We start from the raw sequence: 7773 nt of genomic DNA on the forward strand, positions 1-7773 counted from the left end.
TGACTGCTCGGTGACCAGTAGGTCCTCCACCTCACGGACACGGGCCCTTGTGTCCTCCACTTCTTTCTGAAGTCGCGAATGTTCCTCCAAAGGGACTGCAATCTCCTAGAGCTGAGCAAGTTCTACCTGGGCCTGGGCCAGCCCCTCACAAGTCTTCTTCAGCTCAAGGGGCCGCCTTAGCACAAGGTCCCTAAGTCATTGATTGAGGGTCGCAGTCTGTAAAATCAGAATATCAAGTCAGCCAAAAAGAAAAAAATATACACTGAACTTAGGCAGAAATTAGGATACTTAGCCTCGTGGAAGAGGGATGGTTGGTAGCCACTAGCACAACTTCTTTGTCACTACCGCAACGGACGAATCTGCTGGTGGGCATCTCCCATAGGGACACCGCTAGTCCCTGCATGCACTCCATGCCGAGTGGTAAGGCCCTATCTCCTATTCTCCCCACGAGGAGAGGTTCTAGCTCTTCATAGCGAGGATGGACGATGGGTTCCTATGGCCAGTGCTCACGCATATATTTGGCCAGGAGTCGACAGTCCTTGTTGCCCTCCCTGATACGAGCGTTGTAATACTTGATGACCTTCTTGGGTAGCTCTGAGTTATCCCCTTCATAGTGCTCTGAGAAGATAACCAGTTACTAGAGCTCCACCTCAAGCTCCTCGTGTTCCTTTGCCTTCGCGGTTGCCTTGATGGTGAAGATGCTCTCCTTATGGTCCTCATGAAGGCGTTGTGTGTATTGATGCTAGGCCTTGGTCGCTATGTACTTCATGTGTAACCTTCCCGCATTCTGAGATTGCTTTGAATCCTGGAATTTGCTTAGGACCACCGGATTTACGCTCTGCCCCGCCTACAGCAGCCCGTATTATCAGTGGTGGGCATCGGTGATGAGGAAGGGGAGCTCTAGCTCCTCATTGTGAATGGAATCCATCGCCTAAAGCCTTTCATCAAAAGGGTCAACGAAGTGAGTGCGACAAAACGGACCTGATTAAGTCTCATACTAACTTACGTGAGGATAGAAGTACTTACCAACTGTAGCGAAGTCTAGGCATTGGTCCTCATCGGGAAACCATCCGCCCAAAAGAACTGGTCCTTGTAGGCCCGAGCGTGATTCTTGTTGCCGCTCGGGGCTTTGTAGCCTCTCCTTGGGATCATGTGCTTCATCAGGGTATAGTATCCCCCTTTTCCCCATTGTTTGTGCATTGTCAGAAATTATTTGCCTTTTGTACAAAATGTAGGCCAATTCAGGGTATAGTATTTCTGCAGGGGACGGAGTAGGCCAATTCTGCCTTTTGTACAAAATGTACAGCCCTGCCAGTACCCAATATTCGTTCAGGGACAGCTGGAAGGGAGCTATGCCGACGAACTTAAGAAAGTCAACATAGTATTGGTACAGTGGCAGGGCTGCACCTGCTTGGAGATGGGAGACGCTCCAGAGCTCGAGCCCATGAATGCTCTCATGCGCCCTCTTGTTCTCCCAAGCCAAGCACACCAGTATCTCGCCATCATCTACCTCGTAGATTTTGAGGATCCTTTGTAAGGCGCTTTTGTGCCGTAGCTTGCTCGGGATGTCTTCTACCTCGAACCCTTTGGCAAGATAAGGGGAGTCTGATGGCGTTGGGCTCGTATTGGCTTCTTCCTCCAAGAGGCCAGCTCTGAGAGGTCTCGTCACCACTAGCTCCAAGCTCTCCCACACTGCAAGAGCTTGGCTGCTACCAGACAATTGTTTCCCCTTCTCGGGGCGCTGTCTCGTATCTCGGGCCATCTGGCGGATCTCGTTGTCAAAGGTGTAGAAACCTTGTTGATGGAGCTGATAAACCTCCTCAAAAATCTGAAACAAACACCAAGCAGTTAGTGCCTTGAGCCAAAGAAAGCTAGAACAAAATGAGAACCTCTAAGACTACTGCTTCGGGAAAAGGGAAGGAAAGAAAAACTAATGACATTGGAGTGTCCTCGGAGCCAGAAACCTGGCGTTGGAGACACCACCGGAAAAGATGAACACCATCGAAGATGATGACCCAGAACGTCCTCAGAAATTTTCCAGATTGTGGTCGAAGGTCTAGAATAACGAAAAATGACCCAAAACGTTTAAATAGGCCATTTGGACCATTTTCGACGACAAATAAGGTCAAGAAAACCTCTAAAAATCTTGAAAACAACTCCTAACACATGCACCTAAGTCATCAAACATACACAAAAACAAAGTTACAGTTCCAAGACACTTACTCAAGATGAAGAGCCGGATGGTGCTGAATCGAGTGAGAACTCTGAAGAATTGCTTGCCGTTTGCCCATAAGTAAGAAGATTCACACTAATCGTCCAGAGTGACAGAAGAATCATAAAGGATGCAAAGCCAGGGATTGTTGGGAAAGAGAATGGATTGGGAGTCTGAGAGAGGTTGGAGAGTAGAAAACATAAGAAATTTGAAATGAACTAAAGTAACGTTGGAGAGTTGGTTCTTGGCCTTTTAGATGTCCAGTGCTTGGGGGCGAAGTAAGTTCACCTCGATCATTGGTTTACCTAGGACATAGGTACTCGAGAGTGATCCAAGAGTCAACATTCGAAAGGTGTGGATTGTGATCATTGGCATTGGAAAAGGAAAATCCTGAGTATAGGATGAAAGGACACCTAGGATACGGAAAAGACGTTTCGGGCCGCAGACCTGACCCTTCATTAATTGCACGGATTGATGGGCCCAACAATAGGGGTTCAACACGTGGTAGGAAATCTTGTAGTGGTGTCAAAAGAAGTCCAAACATTTCCATCTGAGGGTTATTCAATTTCTCCTAAGTTTTAAGTCCCCATAGTCCGAGGACGAATGGACACTTGGGGGAAAATGTTGTCCATGTTTTCACCAAAGGACACGTGGTAATCCGAGTAGGGAACGTGGCGAGGATGCATGCCTCTTCAAGTGAGGCCAAGCCCTGAGGGTTAGTCTTCAAAGGGTGGATATCTTGGGTATAGGCCACGTCGCTCGGATAAAGGTAGGGCACGGACGTCTCTCCAAATCCATGCTCCGAGGACTAGTTAGTAGTCCTCGAATTACTTACAAAAATTTGTCTTCCATGCCAAGGACCTTGTCCTCGGGACCTAGAAGGCTAGCCAGGTGTCAACCAATGTGTAATGCCCTGGTTACTCCAAAACCGTTAGTGTGGACTTTAAACAGTGCTTAACTCGCTAAATGAGTTATTTAGTTATAAAAGTGCATCTTGGTGTTCTTAATAGGCCAGGGTGGAAATCTTGATAAAAAGGAATGAATATATTTTATTTAAAACATTAAACTATACATGGGCCCATAAAAGTGTATACAAAGTTATATACAATCCAAAATGGTCATTACAGTGTAAAAATAACAACCAGCCGACCTAAGCATCAAAAATAGGGTTAACCCCTAGTTCCTCTAAGAAACACCTTGGCCGTGGGGGTCAAACGACCGCATATGTACACATCACCACCTATGATCTCCACTCAAGGCTGGGTGATCTTTTCTTTCCCTTTACCTACACCACATAGCACACGTGAGCCAAGGCTCAACAAGAAAACTTATTACTGCATGTATGTAATATCAATAAATGATTTTGGTAATCATTCTGGGGCTTGCAGCCATAATCAGATAGTGAGTCACACTTTGGGGCACTGCACCCTAATCAGATAGGTGACTAATGAGTCACACTCTGGGGCTCTGCACCCTAATTAGATAGGTGACTATTAAGTCATACTATGAAAAGATGACTAATAAGTCTATCTCTCGGGATCTGCTCCCTAAGCCATGTGACGCTTCAGTCACCTGAGCGTTTTAGCCTTGGCTCTACATAACTAGCCTTTAGACTAGATAAAAGCTTTTAGTTTTCTTTGACATTGGTGGTCGGTCAAGCAATTAATGCTTATGTTGATTATATCTAATCATTTTGGCTTGTGTTAAACACATTAATGTCGTTCTTGACTCTTAAGCCAATACCATACAACCAGTGCTCAGTATCACCGTTGAACTTGACTAATAAGTCACAACTTCATGATCAATACTAAACACCATCGTCGTTTCTTGACTAATAAGTCAGTGCCATACACAGATAAGCAAAGCTACTATGCATTTGCTATGCAATCAATGTCCATATATAGAGCACTCAACATGCTTCATCAATAGCCATGCATGTCACATACTGGGTGCAGTTTTCTTACCTCTGGTTCGAGCGTGAAATAATAAAAGAATGACCTTTGAGAACGATTGGTCCTTAAGTCCCTTAGTGGTCACCTAGTAATAACCAAATATGAAATCCCATCAATAAAAATAAATAATAAAAGGTACATGGTCTAAACCCCGCTTCCAAGGCCTCGAATCGTACTAAAACGGTTAGTATATTCGATCCCGAGCCTTAGGAAATGAAAACCCATGCTTAAAACCTTTGAAAAACCCCTCCATGCACAAAAGGAAGGGGCGGGCCACGACTTGATCTAGTGGGTCGCGGCGCGCCCCCAAGACAGAGAGCATCTGTCTGGGGTACTAGGGGCGGCCGCGACTTGCCCTAGTGGGTCGCCGCGCGCCTACTTAATAGAGCCCTGGGGAGGCTGTGGAATGGGTTCAAGTCGCGACTTGCATGAACTCTGTCGCGACTTGACCCTGTGAACCCAGCTCCCCTGCCTTTTTCTCAATTCAAACAACCTAAAACCTTCACCAATTCATTCCCAAAATCTCAACAAAATATTACCACAACATATCCAGTATTCAACCAACAAAACCTAAGCTTTATAACACTTAAAACCTCATCAAATTCTAAACTACACCATCCAAAATATCAACTATAAACCAACTAAAAAACAGAGCGTAAACCAGAAACTAAGTCGTAGAATTCTTACCCCAATTACGAATTAACCTCCTGACAATTGCTGAACACGATTCCTAGTCTCAAGCTTTAATCCTCAAGCTTAAATCTTCCTATTTGGCTTCAAAAGTTCAACCCGAGAGAGAGAGAGAGAGTGAAAGAAGAGCTCTGTTTTCAGCTTAAGACCCTTCTACAACCAGCCACCCTTAAGTCTATCTAATGGCTAAAAGACTAAAATGCCCCCAAGCCCAATTAAAACCTATACAGCCACCCAAGGGCAAAACAATCATTTCCCACTTATCCCGCTAATCATAATTAATGTCCTCCGATTCCCGTTATTCCCAATATTATCAAATAATAATTAAATCATAACATATTACCCGTTCATTCCCAGTAATGTACTAAGCATCAAATTACCCCCAGACTTACCCCGAGCCTGGAAATTATTCCCGTTATGACCAAACTGCTAACTTGCATTCTAGGATCGTCTCATGCCGAATAGCTCGAACATATCCACATTATAATGTGGTCTCATCCATAAATCATAAACATGCACATAAATATACAGATATGCAATTATCATCATATAATCATGCATTTAATCACGTAATTGCATAATAAATAAATTATGACCCTCCTGGCCCCCTAATCCAAGCATAAACCACATTAGGGAATTTGGGACATTAAAACTATTTCCTCCTTACAGAAATTTTGTCCTCAAAATTTATCTGAACAACTCGAGATACTGACTCTGCATATCTGACTCCAACTCCTAGGTTGCTTCCTCGACCTTGCTGTCCTCCATAATACCTTAACCAAAGGTATAGTTTTATTCCTCAGGACCTTGTCCTTTCTGTCTAGTATCTGGTCTGGCTGTTCCTCAAGCTCGAGATCTGCCTCAAGCTCCAGATCTTCGTAACTCAAAACATGAGTCACATCTGATACATACCTCTGAAGAGCTGAGATATGAAATACATTATGCACGGCTGACAATGCCGGTGGTAAGGCCAACCTATAGGCCACTTGACCAATACTCTCCAGGATCTCAAATGGACCTACAAATCTAGGGCTTAGCTTGCCCTTCTTCCCAAATCTTCTCACCCCTTTCCATGGCGAGACTCTAAGGAAAACATAGTCTCCCACTTGGAACTCTACGTTCCTACGTTTGGGATCTGCATAACTTTTCTATCTACTTTGAGAAGCAAGCATCCGAGCTCTAATCTTCTCAATGGCCTCATTGGTCCTCTGAACTGCCTCAGGACCCAAGTATCTCCTTTCTCCTGTCTCATCCCAATGAATGGGAGACCTGCATTTCCTACCATACAACATCTCATAAGGTGCAACCCCAATGGTCGATAGATAGCTGTTGGATTAGGAAAACTCTATCAAAGGTAGATACTTACTCCAGGATCCACCAAAGTCTAGCACACATGCTCGCATCATGTCTTCTAATATCTTAATTGTCTTCTCAAATTGTCCATCTTTCTGAGGATGATAAGCAGTACTGAACTTCAATTGTGTTCCCTTGGCCTTCTGCAAACTTCCCCAGAACTTGGAAGTGAATGTGGGGTCCCGATCTGACAAATCGACCTCGGTGCTCCATGGAGGGGCACGATCTCTCTCACATAGAGATCTGCATACTGGTCAACTGTATAAGCACTCCTCACTGGTAAAAAGTAAGATGACTTGGTATATCGATCCACAATAACCCATACTGAATCATGTTGATCTACAGTCCTGGGTAACCCGACCATGAAATCCATCGTGATGTCCTCCTATTTCCATTTTGGAATGTCTAGAGGCTGCAATAGCCTTGCTAGCCTCTGATGCTTAGCCTTGACTTGTTGACATGTCAAGCACTTAGTCACATACTCTACTGCATTCCTCTTCATCCCAGGCCACCAATACAACGATCTTACATCCTGATACATCTTCGTGGTGCCTGGATGCAAAGAGTAAGGAGTAGTATGTGATTCATCCAGAATCTCTCACCTCAAAGCAGTGTCTAACGGAACACATATCCAACCTTTGTATCTCAATAAACCCATGTTTGACACTGAATAATCTCTGGACACATCAGCCAAAACATCATCTCTGATCTTGGTCAACTGTGGATCACCCAACTGACCTTCCTTGATCCTCTCCAATAGCGTAGACTGCTGCGTAATGTTGGCCAACTGGCCCACCAACAACTCTATACCAGCTCTAGTCATATCCTCTATTAATTCTATGGATATCAGCCTCGCACTAAAAATCTGTCCCGGACCCTTCCCACTTAAAGCATCTGCTACCATGTTGGCTTTTCTTGGATGATACATAATCTCACAGTCATAATCTTTTACTTACTCTAGCCAATGCCTTTGTCTCATGTTTAAGTCTTTTTGTGTGAAGAAGTACTTCAGGATCTTATGGTTAGTATAAATCTCACACTTCTCCCCATAAAGGTAACGTCTCCATACATTTAATGCAAAAACCACAGCCACCAACTCTAAATCATGAGTGGGATATCTCTGTCCATACTTCTTCAGCTAACGTGAGGCATAAGCAATCACCTTCCTTGACTGCATCAAAACACAACCTAAACCCTAATGTGAGGCATCACAGTATATCACAAACTTCTCCTGATCTGTAGGAAGACTCAGAACTAGAGCTGTAATCAACCTCTAATTCAGTTCCTGGAAGCTGTTCTCACACCTGTCCGACCACACAAACTTCTGATTCTTGCGTGTCAGCTCATTCAACGAAACGTCTATAATAACTTGCCAATCAAAGAAACTCCTAACTTCTAAAGCATTCTTTGGCCTTGGCCAATTTCTGATCGCCTCAATCTTGGCTGGATCCACTTTAATCCCCTCCTTACTGACAATGTGCCCAAGGAAAGTCACCTGAGATAATCAGAATTCACACTTCTTGAATTTTGCAAACAATCTGTGTTCCTTCAGTCTCTGTAGAACCA

Source organism: Humulus lupulus, chromosome 1, assembly GCF_963169125.1.
Source record: "Humulus lupulus chromosome 1, drHumLupu1.1, whole genome shotgun sequence".
Classification (NCBI taxonomy): Eukaryota; Viridiplantae; Streptophyta; class Magnoliopsida; order Rosales; family Cannabaceae; genus Humulus; species Humulus lupulus.